Source organism: Mixophyes fleayi, chromosome 3 (genome assembly GCF_038048845.1).
Source record: "Mixophyes fleayi isolate aMixFle1 chromosome 3, aMixFle1.hap1, whole genome shotgun sequence".
Classification (NCBI taxonomy): Eukaryota; Metazoa; Chordata; class Amphibia; order Anura; family Limnodynastidae; genus Mixophyes; species Mixophyes fleayi.
Genome location: NC_134404.1, coordinates 128,276,608 through 128,293,105, shown reverse-complemented (window position 1 = coordinate 128,293,105; position 16,498 = coordinate 128,276,608). Strand labels below are relative to the sequence as shown.

General features: G+C 45.5%; 1 protein-coding gene across 1 annotated transcript in view; it reads right to left on the bottom strand.

Moving 5' to 3' along the window:
• The window catches only part of TNK2 (tyrosine kinase non receptor 2), a 127,244-nt gene that overhangs the window by 90,405 nt on the left and 20,341 nt on the right, over positions 1–16,498 (bottom strand). Inside the window, exon 2 of the mRNA XM_075202343.1 lies at positions 10,688–10,968. The gene's annotated coding sequence lies outside the window, so the exon portion shown is untranslated. The remainder of the gene's footprint in view (positions 1–10,687; positions 10,969–16,498) is intronic.

Genomic DNA, 16,498 nt, shown 5'->3' with positions numbered 1-16,498 from the left:
GGAACTAGCATTGGATCAAGTGGTCTCAAAATTTGTTAAAAGAAACTATGACTCACTGGGGTATATTTACTAAACTGCGGGTTTGAAAAAGTGAACATGTTGCCTACAGAAACTAATACGATTCTCACTGTCATTTTGTAGGATGTACTAAACAAATTATAACTTGAATCTGATTGGTTGCTATAGGCAACATATCCACTTTTCAAACTCACAGTTTAGTAAATATACCCCACTGACTTTTAACTTCAGGTCTGTGACATTGACAGACAAGAACCTTTGATTCAAAAACTAAAAATTAGATAGACACATTTAATAACTTACATCTGTCCTACTAGACATATGTTATAGTACAATTACTAGTATGATCAAAAGTAATTGGCCTATCTTGTCCACATATTCAGTTATTGGTAAACTATTTAAGGAACTACCTAGATTTCCTTACCAAATGGCAAAAAAAATATATGTAGAGGCTAGATAGAGCAAAAGGTAAACAAAACTAATACTGGCTTTCTCTCCAAGCCTGATTTGGGCACTTTTCCAAGCCATTATTGGCTCATTGTATAGGCATCTTTCAGGAGGACTGAATGGTCCATCTACATGAAGTGCATGTAGATGCAAAGACAGAGTTTGTGTTTCTTTATATCGTACCTTCTAAAATGCTCTTTTATATGCTTGGGGAAATAAATGAACACACTCAAGGATAGTGTGAGTAGACAGAATCAGATTAGCTATCCATATGCAATTGCTGGAACACGCTCTTACTGTACATTGCCTACGTTAGGACGACATTTCCCTTGCCCGTAACACCTTACACCTCTAAGGATACGAAAGTGCCAAAAAAGTTGCAGGTCTGAATAACCTTAGCTGCCTTCCATGCTTACATTCTGTTTCTGAGCACGCGCAGTGCAAAAATACAAAGATACTGTTACGAGCCGCGGCAGTGCCCAGCCGCCGCGACTCACTCACCTGCGTCCCGGCCGTCGCCATGGCGACCGGGACGTCATTTCCGTCCATAACCCGGCCGTTGCCGGGGCAACCAGCAGACGCTTCAGAGCTGCGTCCCGGCAATAGGAGGAAGCCGGCCGCAGCGATTCTACAGCCTGTGGGCTAATTAATAGGGGCAGATCATAGGAGGCAATTACAGGCATTAGCCTGCAACTGTGCGGGCCAGGGACAAGCCCTGATTGGCTCTATTAGTGACTGCTCTATTAACCTGCAGGAGTGTGTTCAACCTGTGATTGGTTCAGCTGGGTATTTAAGGCAATGAGGTCTGCTGCCTCATTGCCGGTTATAGCTTCTGTGCTCCAGTCTGCTGACCTGCTTGTTCCAGTTCCTGTATCCTGTATCTACGTTTGACTTCCCGTGTATGACCCTTGGCTTCGTATTGGACTTCGCTTGTGTTTCCTGTGACCCTGATCCTTGGCTTGTTTACCCGTTCTGCTACTTTGCCTGTGACCTCTGACCTCAGCTTGTTCATCATTACTGTTACCTGCTGCCGGCCTTTGACCTCTGCGTGGACCTGACTCTTCTTGCCTGGGTTCTCCCCAGCCGGTACACACTTCACGACCCTCTGTCAGTCTGCAGCCCAGTCTGTCCCCACCATCAGGGGCTCCAGTGAACACCTGACTGGCAGAGTAGACTCCGGGTTGTGTTGTGCCGGCTGGAGGGGTTCCTAACATTATAACCGGCCCACTCACGGAGACAAGATTAGGATGGATGCAAGTGGATCCACACCGTCTCCGGCACAAACCCTAGCAGGCCATGTTGAGTCTTTGTATCAGATGATGCAGGGATTGGCTGAGCGTATGTCTGTTCAAGAAGAAGCCACAAAAGCTTCACAATCTCCTCCAGATCCCATCTGTGAGCCCAAAATGAATTTACCGGATCGGTTCTCCGGAAATAGAACCTTGTTTCGGAACTTCAGGGAGAGCTGCAAGCTCTATTTTCGGATGAGACCCCGCTCCTCCGGTTCAGAGCAGCAACGAGTTGGGATTATTATTTCCCTTCTACAGGGTGACCCCCAGTCTTGGGCGTTTTCTTTGCCACAGACCAGTCCGGCCATGCAGTCCGTAGACTCCTTCTTTGAGGCATTGGGTTTACTGTACGATGACCCGGATCGAGTGGCCTCCGCGGAAGCTCACCTACGGTCCTTGAAACAAGGCAGACGGTCGGCAGAAGAATACTGCGCGGAATTCCGTAGATGGTCACCTGACAGTGGATGGAACGACCCTGCCTTACGTAGTCAGTTCCGTGTCGGCTTATCTGAACAGATTAAAGATTCGCTAGTGCAATACCCGTCTCCTAGCTCTCTGGAGGATCTGATGCACCTCTCCATTAAAATTGACAGGAGATATAAAGAGCGGAAAACTGAAAAGGAAACGTCATCACCTCCATCCGCCTTCGTTCCTATCTCCCAGGATGGTGAGGAACCAATGCAATTGGGAGCATACCGTCTTTCCTCTGAGGAGAGAGACAGGAGACGGTCACAAGGCTTATGTTTATATTGTGGCGCAAGAGGCCACTTCTCCCGTTCTTGCCCAAACAAGTCGGGAAACGAGCATGCCTAAGGAACGAGGGGAGAGTTCACTTAGGTCTACAAATTGTCTCCCAGAAAAATGCACTATTGGTCCCTGCACAGCTCACGTTCAGTGCTCGTTCTACGAAACTATCAGCCTTCATTGACAGTGGAGCTGCTGGCAACTTCCTTGACATCGAGTTTGCCCGCTCTGCTGGGATTCCGCGGATTAAACTCCAATCTGCCATTACGGTATGTGGCTTAGATGGTAGTCCGTTGCCAGGAGGCAAGATTACTTGGGAGACCCCACCACTACAGTTGAACGTTGGCGCTCTCCATTCGGAATCCATAGTCTTACGTCTTATCGAATGTCCATCGGTTCCTTTAATTCTGGGCCACCCTTGGCTATCCTGCCATAACCCCGTCATGGATTGGGCAAAAGGAGAAATTGTCCAGTGGAGCCCCCATTGTACACAGTCTTGCTTGACACTACCTCTACGTATTATTCAGTCTATTCCGGAGCAGCTCCCTTCTCAGTATCATGACTACTGGGATGTTTTCTCCAAAAAGGCTGCTGACACACTACCACCGCACCGCAATTTCGACTGTGCCATTGAGCTCATTCCGGGCTCTAAATTACCCAAGGGACGCTTGTATCCTCTCTCCGGTCCAGAGACCAAATCCATGCAGGAGTATATTGACGAAAACTTGGAGAAGGGCTTCATCAGGCCATCCAAGTCCCCAGTAGGAGCAGGGTGTTTCTTTGTACCCAAGAAGGACGGTGGACTCAGACCCTGTATCGACTATCGAGGGCTGAACCTTATTACGGTTAAGAACACCTACCCCCTTCCCCTCATCTCCGTTCTTTTTGATCAATTAAGAGGAGCCACTATCTTCACAAAAATTGATCTTCGTGGAGCCTATAATCTCATACGTATTAGAGCAGGTGATGAGTGGAAGACGGCGTTCAACACGCTCTCGGGCCATTACGAATACCTGGTCATGCCGTTTGGCCTGAGTAATGCTCCTGCCGTATTTCAGGATTTGATTAATGAGGTGTTACGTGAGTTCCTGGGACACTTTGTTGTTGTTTACCTTGATGACATCCTCATATATTCTAAATCGTTGTCTGCGCACCAGGGTCATGTCAGACAAATCCTACAGAAATTACGGGAACATCACCTCTACGCGAAACTCGAGAAATGCGAGTTCGAGGTCCAGAAGGTATCCTTCCTCGGTTATCTAATCTCCTCAGAAGGTTTCTCCATGGACCCAACCAAGGTCCAAGCAATTCTGGATTGGATTCAACCGAATAACCTCAAGGCGGTCCAGAGATTCCTGGGATTCGCCAATTACTACAGGAGGTTTATTGGCGGCTTTGCTGATATCGTGGCTCCTATTGTCACCTTGACCCGCAAAGGAGGTGATCCAACTGTTTGGTCACAACAGGCAATAAATGCATTCAAAACCCTGAAGAAAGCTTTTGTGTCTGCTCAGGTTCTCAGACATCCGGATCCTAGGGTACCGTTTGTTCTTGAGGTAGATGCTTCTGACGTCGGTGCTGGGGCTGTCTTGTCACAAAAAGACCCCCAGACCCACCGCTTACATCCATGTGCCTTTTTTTCCCGTCAGTTCTCATCAGCGGAAACCAACTATGACGTGGGAAACCGAGAATTGCTGGCAATTAAATGGGCCTTTGAGGAATGGCGACACTGGTTGGAAGGCGCTGCACACCAGATCTCCGTTATAACGGATCATAAGAACTTACAGTATATACAGTCAGCCAAACGTCTGAACCCCCGACAGGCTCGGTGGTCGCTGTTCTTCACTCGGTTCAACTTTATTATCACCTATCGTCCTGGTTCCAAAAATATTCAAGCGGACGCCCTGTCTAGAAGTTTCCTGGCACATTATGCTCCGGTCACCTGCTCAGAGCCTATTGTTCCTGTGTCTATGATTCATGCCGCATTAACTCAAGATTTGAGCTGTACCTTACAAAGGTTCCAGAGGTTGGCTCCTGATAACACTCCGGCAGGATGTTTGTTTGTCCCAGTTCATCTAAGGAAGACAGTCCTTGCTGAGGCACACAACAGTCGGACTGCTGGGCATCCTGGAGTCTACAAAACACTGGAAATCCTTTCCCGTACTGTATGGTGGCCGTCTCTGTCTGCTGACGTCAAGAGTCACGTCCGGTCCTGTGAAGTTTGTGCCAGGAACAAAGTTCCCAGGACTCGCCCGGTAGGTCAGTTAGTTCCGTTGGCCGCCCCTGGTAAACCCTGGACCCATCTGTCCATGGACTTTATAGTCGATCTGCCACCCTCTGCGGGACACAATACCATTTGGGTCGTGGTAGACCGGTTCAGCAAGATGGCACATTTCATTCCACTCACTAGGCTGCCTACTGCTCGAGATTTGGCAGTTTTGTTCATTCAACACATTTTCCGCCTCCATGGACTCCCTACAGACATCGTCTCCGATCGGGGTTCCCAGTTCATAGCGCAGTTCTGGAGATCATTCTGTACCCTCCTGGGAATCAAGGTCAGTTTATCATCTGCATACCACCCTCAGTCAAATGGGCAGACTGAAAGGGTTAACCAGTCCTTGGAGAAGTTCTTGCGATGCTACATATCAGAGTTCCATGACAACTGGTCCTCCTTGTTGCCCTGGGCAGAATTTGCCTGTAACAACTCCTGTCACTCATCCACGAAAACCTCTCCGTTCTTTTGCAATTATGGTTTCCACCCCAGATCTAACTCTTTGTATTCACTCCAGTCCGTTGGTATCCAGGAGATCCGTTCCACTGCCAGGGATCTCAGAGTTGTCTGGAAGAAAGTACATTCATCTTTAAAACATGCCTCACTTATTGCAAAAAAAAATTCGGACCGACACCGTACCCCCTGCTCCCTTAAGGTTGGCCAGAAAGTCTGGCTGTCTACAAAAAATATCAGGCTCAGACAACCTTGCAAGAAATTGGGCCCTAAGTTCATCGGGCCGTTTCTTATCATCAAGCAGGTGAACTCCGTCGCATTTAGGTTAAAAATTCCAGGCTCGTTAAGAATTCCAAACACCTTTCATTGTTCTCTATTGAAGCCAGTGCTTTATCCTGGTCAAGCCCAGTCTTCAAGTGTGCCTGGGAGAGGTCCCAGTGGGCCACAAAAATTCGTGATTCAAAAGGTCCTTGATTCTAAAAATGTTCAAGGACAGGTGCATTTCCTTATACAATGGAGGAATCGCGGATTAGAAGAGCGATCTTGGGTTCCGCGGAGACAACTCCATGCCCCAAAGAAACTGAAGGAGTTCTTCAAAAAATTCCCTAGGAAACCAGGATGTCGGGGTCCCTCGACCCCTCCTCAAGGGGGGGGTACTGTTACGAGCCGCGGCAGTGCCCAGCCGCCGCGACTCACTCACCTGCGTCCCGGCCGTCGCCATGGCGACCGGGACGTCATTTCCGTCCATAACCCGGCCGTTGCCGGGGCAACCAGCAGACGCTTCAGAGCTGCGTCCCGGCAATAGGAGGAAGCCGGCCGCAGCGATTCTACAGCCTGTGGGCTAATTAATAGGGGCAGATCATAGGAGGCAATTACAGGCATTAGCCTGCAACTGTGCGGGCCAGGGACAAGCCCTGATTGGCTCTATTAGTGACTGCTCTATTAACCTGCAGGAGTGTGTTCAACCTGTGATTGGTTCAGCTGGGTATTTAAGGCAATGAGGTCTGCTGCCTCATTGCCGGTTATAGCTTCTGTGCTCCAGTCTGCTGACCTGCTTGTTCCAGTTCCTGTATCCTGTATCTACGTTTGACTTCCCGTGTATGACCCTTGGCTTCGTATTGGACTTCGCTTGTGTTTCCTGTGACCCTGATCCTTGGATTGTTTACCCGTTCTGCTACTTTGCCTGTGACCTCTGACCTCAGCTTGTTCATCATTACTGTTACCTGCTGCCGGCCTTTGACCTCTGCGTGGACCTGACTCTTCTTGCCTGGGTTCTCCCCAGCCGGTACACACTTCACGACCCTCTGTCAGTCTGCAGCCCAGTCTGTCCCCACCATCAGGGGCTCCAGTGAACACCTGACTGGCAGAGTAGACTCCGGGTTGTGTTGTGCCGGCTGGAGGGGTTCCTAACAGATACACTATGCAAACGGGAGTATGCCTCACTCTGCAACAAGATGTACTGTACACTGTGATGAGTGCACAGTAGTATAGCAGACTGATATGTAGTCAAAGGAGGCTGATACTATGTGATGGAGAAAGGGAAACTGGTACAGAGTGATGGCAAACTATGATGGAGCACAGAAGTATGGTATGGGGTACAGGATGTTAGTACTCTGTAATGGGAGCACAAGAGGCTAGCACACTGATATGGACACACTCTTATTAGTGGCATAAAAGTAGTGTGGGCTCAGGCTCTGCTGGTGGTACTGGAGGCACAGAAAACAAGTTCACTGGCAAGGAGTTGAAGGGGGGGCATTGTTAATTATGTCACTGTTACCTGGCAGATCCCTAAACATATTGTACAGCTTGCACATTTAATTCAAATTGCTGTGCATTCATTTTTCACCTGGTCTCCTGTAAATTATTTGGATTAGAAGCCACTGAGGAATTCTGTGATCAGTAATTTCTAATTTGAAAGGTGCTAGGTCTCTTCATAAATAATTAACTATAATATGTGACTTTGAATGGACGTCTTGTCAGTTTTGTAAAATAGTACCAGGCAGTCAACCTTGCTTGATCCCACCCTTGTAAAATCACCCATCTGTGATAATATGTATAAAGGCTTGAGGCCATTTTACAGAGACCACTGGAGTCCTAGTTTATTCTGCTATGCTTGTAATCAGTAGAGGGTGCATTAAGTCATGAAATGTACAAGTATTACTTTAGAAAATAACAAAAGCTAAATGAAACCATATATACACTGATATTTTAGAGACTGTGATAACTAAAGTGATGCCATCACTAAACACTATATATAAGTGGAGACAAAGTACACTTTATAAAGATAGACATAGGGACTGATTCCTCAAGGCATTCATCTGCCGAATTTGAGCCTATTGTACGCAAAATCACTCTGCGTATGCCCAGAACCAGACCATACGCCAGTAAACACAGCCCAGTCCACAATGTCTATGAGCGCAAAGGACACTACTATAGCCTACAATTTTGGGGAGTGAATGAGGGGGGTTGTGTTTTGCCATAGTCAATTTACAGTAAGGGCGTGCCAAACTCAAGCACACGCAGTCATGTCCGAATCCAGCTCCAGGCATGGCACAGTTATATGTTTTTCTGTCGTATCTCTAATTCCAGCTACAGGGATAGTCTAAGTCGTGAGTATTAGTGATGGCAATCTCATATGCATGCTATAACATATGTTTGCAAACAGGGGCAACTGTAAAAATGTTTTTTATGTTCAGTAGAATTTAACAACATCCTAATAAATGTATTAATGTTTTATCATTAATGCCTTTATTATTAACTGGTGGCATTAACGCTATATATATTTTTTTCCTGTTCATTCTTTTGCAAATTTATAATCCACATAGGCTTTGTACTTATAATGCAGTGTCTTGTGTAGTAGAGCACAGCAGACCTACACCCGAATTCAACAGCACACATATCTCTATATATCTAGATATTTCCGCATGCCAAATTCCACACTCTTCACCCACTGTACCCACCTGCACCTACACTCCCCAATCCACTCTCAATTCATTATATCCAGTAACTGAAGACAAAGTCTCTACACTCATATCATAATCTCACCCTACAACCTGTCCACCCCACCCTATTCCCTCCCATCTTCTCTGCTCCCTCTACTCCACACCATGCCCACCTCTAACTCACCTCTTCAATCTGTCTTTCTCTACTGGCACATTTACATCCTTCTTTAAACATGCGCTCATCTCACCAATTCTAAAAAAAACATCTTTTGATCCAAAATCTCTCTCCAACTACCGCACTATTTCTCTCCTCCTCTTTGCTTCCAATCTACTTGAATAGGTGTATAAACGCCTGTCTCACTTTCTCTCCTCTCACTCCATTTTCCACTCTCTGCAGTCAGGCTTCCGTCCCCAACATTCCACTGAAACTGCTCTCACAAAAATGATCAATGATCTACTTATTGCAAAGTCTAAGGGTCATTTCTCCATACTCATGCTCCTGGACTTCTCTGCTTTTGGCACTGTTGGTCATCCTCTTCTCCTACACACCCTTCACTCCATTGTCCTCCGTGGCACAGTTCTTTCCTGGTTCACTTAGTACCCATCAAACCGCTCCTTTAGTGTTTCTACCGCACTGACACATCCTCCTCTTCACTCCCACTAACTGTTGGGGTCCCACAAGGCTCTGTTCTTGGCCCTTTGCTGTTTTCATTGCACACCTCTTCTCTTGGATCACTAATTCACTCATTTTGCCTCCAGTACCACCTCTACGCTGATGACACCCAAATCTATATCTCTTACCCTGACCTCTCCCCTTCTGTACTATCTTGTGTAACCAACGGCCTTTCAGCTATCTCCACAGTGATGTTCCAACGCTACCTAAATCTCAACATATCCAAAACAGAGCTTATTATCTTCCCTCCTGCCAGAATCACCACCTGCCCTCAAATCTCCGTCACTGTTAATAACCTCAATTTCCTCAGCCTCCGAAGCCTTGGTGTCACACTGACTTTGCCCTCTACTTTATTCCTCACATCCAGACTCACTCCCAGTCCTGTCGATTCCACCTAAAAAACATTGCCAGAATACGTCCTTTTCGTACTCAACATGCTGCCAAAACTCTTATCCATTCTCTCATCATCTACCGTCTTGACTCCTGCAACCTCCTGCTCTCTGACATTCCCGATACCCATATATCCACACTGAAATCCATCCTAAATGCTGCTACAAGACTGATTTTCCTTTCTCTGCACTCTATTTCTGCTGCACCACTTTGCAAATCCCTACACTGGCCCCATGTGGCCTCCAGAACCAAATTCAAATTACTCACCTTTACCTACAAAGCCCTCAACAACACTACCACTTCACACATCTCAAATCTCATATCAAAATACACCTGTACAGGTGAACTCTAATACATCCTCACAGCTGTCCCAATCTCCACTCTAAACCACACTCTCTTTTCTTGTTTCAGTTGTGCCCTCTTCCACTTAGAATATAAGCTCTCTAATGAGCAGGGTCCTCCATACCCTATGTTTACATGTCTGCATTTATTTTTTCTGCCTTGTCTGTTCATTTTCATCCACATCCAGCACATAAAGAGTTAAACAAAGACACAGGTGTGAACAAGCAGGATCAGTTCAACCTGTAAAGCAGTGCAGAGCCCGGCTCCATGGGCATTCTCACTGGAATGTTCCTAGGAATGCAGTCCAACTTCCTGCCTGCCCCAGGCAAAACTCCCCTGACCTAGAAACCTTTGCAGGGAGTAACCTAAAAGAAACACTCTCCACTCAGTAGTCCAGCTAATGCCTTCCTGGGTTTTTCACGCTCTTTAAAGTTCAGCCAACAAGGCTGAGATGAAGGGTAACTGCTGTCTCAGAACTGTTTCCTACTGGCTTCCTCTGTATCCTAACAGTGCAGATAATCAACATGACTGCCTTACAGTACATTGGAAAAAAGAGTGATTCACATGACATATCTGCTGTGCTAAAATAATAACTATACTAAAATATAATGTCTAAAATGTGTAGCCCCAATATACAATGCACTATGCCGTCAAAAGTTATTGATATTTTCAAAAATATTTCAAGGACCAAAACACAGTTGCTTTTCTGTAAGTAAACATAAATGAGAGACTTTCAATGAGTAATCTGAACCGAGCTTACAATTCATTACACTGCCAAGGATTCTAAGGGGTAAATTTATCAAGCTGCAAGTTTGAAAAAGTGGAGATGTTGCCTATAGCACCCAATCAGATTCTACCTGTAATTTTGTAAATGTACTAAATAAATGATAACTCGAATCTGATTGGTTGCTATAGGCAACATCTTCACTTTTTCAAACCGGCAGCTTGATAAATGTACCCCTAAATGTTATACCACAACATGACAAAACACCATTGAAACATACAGCTCGCCATTTTCCATGCCATAAAGCACACAGTGGCCGAGGTTTTCAAATAGAAATGTCATATTGCTCACACTCGTCTTCAGATTTGTCTCTGCAGTAAGTGTATCACTTACCCCAAAACTGGTCCAGGCTGTATCATCACCTGTGCCCCAATTACCAGTGTCTTTTCACATAGTCTGTTTTCTTCTGTCTGCATACATGAGCTGCTTACATTGAATTTCATTGAGATGGTTGTCAGCTCCTATGGCTAGGAGCTACTGTTATTTACAGTCTATAGGTCAACGAAATCCACATTTCCACACAGAAGTATCTTTCAAATGATCTTCTAAGCCAAGCTGCTGCGGTGTACTTGTGACGGTGATCTTCAATGCATCTTTGTTGTACAGAAACACACCTAGAATTTCAGAAGGTAAAAATAACACATTGAGCAACCATTCCTCATAATTTACATGCTGTCATCATGCTGGAGCACTGGAAATGTTTTACCAAGCTTATAAACTACACTAGTCACTTTAAAATGTGGATGTGTGATGATTTCTCCAGAATATATGTTAATAACAATGATGTGTATTCAGATCTTCCTTCCCATCCTATACTTCATGTTTTCCTCCCTACTTCAGTTTCTGGTATCAGAGGCATATGTAGATCTAATTCTCTATATTTGCCAATAAGTGTCATTAGTGATATGTCAACTCTACCAAGAATAGGACCATCTGGCGGAGGAACACTGCTCTATTCCCGGGAACTTCAGCACTTTTACATCACGCTTGTTCTCTTCTCCATCTTGTGTTCTAGAATCTTGATTTGTTTTTAGAGATTTTTTACGTTATGTGGATTGTCTATCAAAGCAGATTATTTTAAACAATATTACGCTACATCCATTTTTGTTCTCTCTCTACACATGGTTGATTACCACCTTTGGGATGAAACATCAGTGAAATTGTGAAAGAGAGATTGTCAAGAATCTTGATACAGCGCTTGTCTTTTATCTAGTGCTAGTAAGTGTAATCAGGATGTGTGACTTCAAGGTAAAGGAAGAAGACTACCACTCAATGTAGGAAAGAAAAAAATGTATTCAAGTAAGGCTTCTATATAGACTTATGTCTAGTAAGTGAATTCCCATTGGGGTACATTAATCAGAAGGGACATTTGGATTCAAATTTCACATTAATATTTCATTGTAAATGTGTGAACACATGTACACAATATCATTGAAACAATATTATGCTATGTTATATTCTTTTATCCACATGTGATAAATATTATTGAAAACCTTGGATGAATGAATGTCACTAAAACACTGAAGAAAGATTATATACTTCAAGAAAATATAAGTATTTTCTATATTCATTATATCTGTGTAAACACAATCAATAGCGCTGGAAACTCTATCTTTTAGTTTTATATATGTATTGGAATTTATGTGTAATTCTTTTTAGAGTAGGAAGCGACAATTGATAGGAGCGCAGCCCACTGCTTAATCATTTTTAATTTTTTAAAATACCGATATAAGGTCTGTATCCTCAGTCTATTTTGTAGAAAAAGAGCTGAATTTTTTTATACGTCAAGTCCGCCAATTGCATACACTTTAAAAAGCTGTCAGTTCAGGTAACAAACCTTGAAACAGGTACTCCTTCTATCCACTTATGAGAAGTAGTTTATTATACTGGACAAAAAAATCCATAGTGCTCATTTTTATTCCTCAGGTGTAATGAGCTAATGCTGCCATAATTTTCTACAAACCTATGCACCCTGGCAGAAATCTAGATGTACTTGCTAAATCAAGGGATTTGGCGGACCCAAAGTTGCATTTGTGTTCCGGAGCAGGTGTTTTGTACGCTATAAATGACTCCCAGTACGTTGGATTCCTCTCTTTTTTTGTTGAATTGATCAGCAGAGGCCCCAGTAAATTATAAGTACTAAAACCCTGGTGCAACATTGGGGGTCACAAGAGAGAGACCGCAGACAAAGTTCTAGTAAAGTATACATTATGACTAAAATATAGAGTAAACATAACTTTAAGGGGAAATTTACTAAGGTGCGGCTTTGCAAAACCACATATTTTTTATGGTTTTATGTGCTGTTTGCAAACTGTGAGACTTACTAAAGGCAAAACCACATGTCAAGACACATGTTTTCAAAGCGACAGTTCTGAAACAGCCAACCCCAATTTTTTTACATAGAGAATACAAGAATTCAAATCGTGTAATGCCATGGTTCTCAAACTGTGCGCGGCGCTGTCACAGGGGTGCCGTGGACAGGAAGAGGGTAAAAAAAAAAAAAAGTTACCAATCCGGCGGCGCCCGGGACCCAGCATCATTCAGTGAGAAGCGAGGAGGGAGGAGAATGCTGGGTCCTGGGAGCCGCCGGATTGGTAACTTTTTTTTTTTTTTTACCCTCTTCCTGTCCACGGCACCCCTGTGACAGTCTGTTCCTGCCCATGGCGGGATGCAGAGGGGGCACAGCGACTATGCAGAGGGGGCACAGCGTGGATGCATAGGGGGCAGAAAGGGCACAGCGAGGATGCAGAGGGGGCACAGCGATGATGCAGAAAGGATGCAGGGGGCACAGAGTGTGTGGATGCAGGGGGCACAGAGTGTGTGGATGCAGAGGAGACACAGAGTGTGTGGATGCAGAGGGGACACAGAGTGTGTGGATGCAGAGGGGGCACAGAGTGTGGAGATGCAGAGGGGCCACAGAGTGTGTGGATGCAGAGGGGCCACAGAGTGTGTGGATGCAAAGGGGGCACAGAGTGTGTGGATGCAGAGGGGGCACAGAGTGTGTAGATGCAGAGGGGGCACATAGTGTGGAGATGATGCAGGGGGGCACAGAGTGTGGAGATGATGCAGGGGGGCACAGAGTGTGGAGATAATGCAGAGGGGCACAGAGTGTGGAGATGATGAAGGGGCACAGAGTGTAGAGATGATGCAGGGGAGCACAGTGTGTGTGGAGATGATGCAGGGGCACAGAGTGTGTGGAGATGATGCAGGGGGTCACAGAGTGTGGAGATGATGCAGAGGGGCACAGAGTGTGGAGATGATGAAGAGGCACAGAGTGTGGAGATGATGCAGGGAGCACAGTGTGTGTGGAGATGATGCAGGGGCACAGAGTGTGTGGAGATGATGCAGGGGGGCACAGAGTGTGGAGATGATGCAGAGGGGCACAGAGTGTGGAGATGATGCAGGGGAGCACAGTGTGTGTGGAGATGATGCAGGGGCACAGAGTGTGTGGAGATGATGCAGGGGGGCACAGAGTGTGGAGATGATGCAGAGGGGCACAGAGTTTGGAGATGATGAAGGGGCACAGAGTGTGGAGATGATGCAGGGGAGCACAGTGTGTGTGGAGATGATGCAGGGGCACAGAGTATGTGGAGATGATGCAGGGGGGCACAGAGTGTGGAGATGATGCAGAGGGGCACAGAGTGTGGAGATGATGAAGAGGCACAGAGTGTGGAGATGATGCAGGGAGCACAGTGTGTGTGGAGATGATGCAGGGGCACAGAGTGTGTGGAGATGATGCAGGGGGGCACAGAGTGTGGAGATGATGCAGAGGGGCACAGAGTGTGGAGATGATGAAGGGGCACAGAGTGTGGAGATGATGCAGGGGAGCACAGTGTGTGTGGAGATGATGCAGGGGCACAGAGTGTGTGGAGATGATGCAGAGGGGCACAGAGTGTGGGTATATTAGGGGGGGCACAGAGTGTGGAGATGATGAAGGGGCACAGAGTGTGGAGATGATTGATGCAGGGGCACAGTGTGTGTGGAGATGATGCAGGGGCACAGAGTGTGTGGAGATGATGCAGAGGGGCACAGAGTGTGCGTATATGAGGGGGTGCACAGAGTGTGGAGATGATGAAGGGGCACAGAGTGTGGAGATGATTGATGCAGGGGCACAGTGTGTGTGTGGAGATGATGCAGGGGCACAGAGTGTGTGGAGATGATGCAGAGGGGCACAGAGTGTGCGTATATGAGGGGGTGCACAGAGTGTGGAGATGATGAAGGGGCACAGAGTGTGGAGATGATTGATGCAGGGGCACAGTATGTGTGGAGATGATGCAGAGGGGCACAGTGTGTGTGGAGATGATGCAGAGGGGCACAGAGTGTGTGGAGATGATGCAGGGGGGCACAGAGTGTGGAGATGATGCAGAGGCACAGAGTGTGGAGATGATGCAGGGAGCACAGTGTGTGTGGAGATGATGCAGGGGCACAGAGTGTGTGGAGATGATGCAGGGGGGCACAGAGTGTGGAGATGATGCAGATGGGCACAGAGTGTGGAGATGATGAAGGGGCACAGAGTGTGGAGATGATGCAGGGGAGCATAGTGTGTGTGGAGATGATGCAGGGGCACAGAGTTTGTGGAGATGATGCAGAGGGGCACAGAGTGTGCGTATATGAGGGGGGGCACAGAGTGTGGAGATGATGAAGGGGCACAGAGTGTGGAGATGATTGATGCAGGGGCACAGTGTGTGTGGAGATGATGCAGAGGGGCACAGTGTGTGTGGAGATGATGCAGAGGGGCACAGTGTGTGTGGAGATGATGCAGAGGGGCACAGAGTGTGTGGAGATGATGCAGAGGGGCACAGTGTGTGTGGAGATGATGCAGAGGGGCACAGTGTGTGTGGAGATGATGCAGGGGCACAGAGTGTGTGGAGATGATGCAGGGGCACAGAGTGAGTGAGCTGCAAATTATTATTTGACAGAAATATATTTGAAAAAAATATATAAAACTATTATTTTCCCTTGGATTTATGTGTATTTTTGCATACAACTAAATAAGTATTTCTGTCCTGACCTAAATACTTATTACGCTTTTTGACCAAGCTACTTATAAAATGGGACTGCTCTGTAATTATTTTGGAGGGGTGCCTTGAAACAATTATGGAGACTCTAAGGACGCTGTGAACTCTAATAGTTTGGGAACCAGTGGTGTAATGTATGAAGCAGCAATTTACAAAACCGCACAAAAAACCCACAAGAAAAGAGGCAAACATTTTAGACCTGTTTTCTGGCACGATTGCATGATGTATACTATTAACTAAAGGGGCAACATTAATATATTTTTTTGTTAAGGAAGTAATATTAATATATACGGCTATTAACATTAATATATAATTTTGTTATGGGGACAACAATATTTGATATATAGCAGGGTGTAATGATTTATACCACTGCGTTGAGCAGTTTGTAATTTGGAGGTTGGATCCCAGTGGATGGTGACCGCTATTTGACAAAAAGTGGTTTTCAATAGCAAGAACTCTGAATGATAAGAGAGACGTGTTTTTCACTATGTAATGGACAGTTTTTTCACTATATAAAATCAGAGTTACAGCTCTGTACTATACAGTGTATATAGAATAGACTGATCAGTGTGTTAGGATGATGACCTCTGTTAAACGTAAACATTTCTGTATATATATATATATATTAAACATTTTATGTGATTATTATTATTATTATTATATTATTACAGTTTGTTTCTTTAATTTTATGCTTTTAAGAGCACAACTTTAAATGATGCTGCTTGTCATACATTATATATGGGAGGGCATCATAGGGAAACCTACACACTCAGCTCAGCTGTTAAAAGGAAAGCTACTGTCAGGCTTATACCAATGGGTGACTTGTGAGGGGGCAGAGCTCCTCATAATAAATACAATGACATGGGTAGCACCAAAAAGAAAGAGCCCCTCAGCATTCCCATCACACACGCACATTGTTTTCAGTACATAATAGGCTGATTTTACGCCATTCATTCTACTGTTACAGTTGGGATAGGCAGGTGGGTGTTTAAAGTGTGCACAAAATACTCATGGAAACAGCAAGCAGTAAGCTGTCCAGAAATATATGATTAATAGCTTGTTAGAAGGAAAGCAAACAAGAAAGCATTGTGTATAGGACAACATAGACATAAGGTATCTTTACATT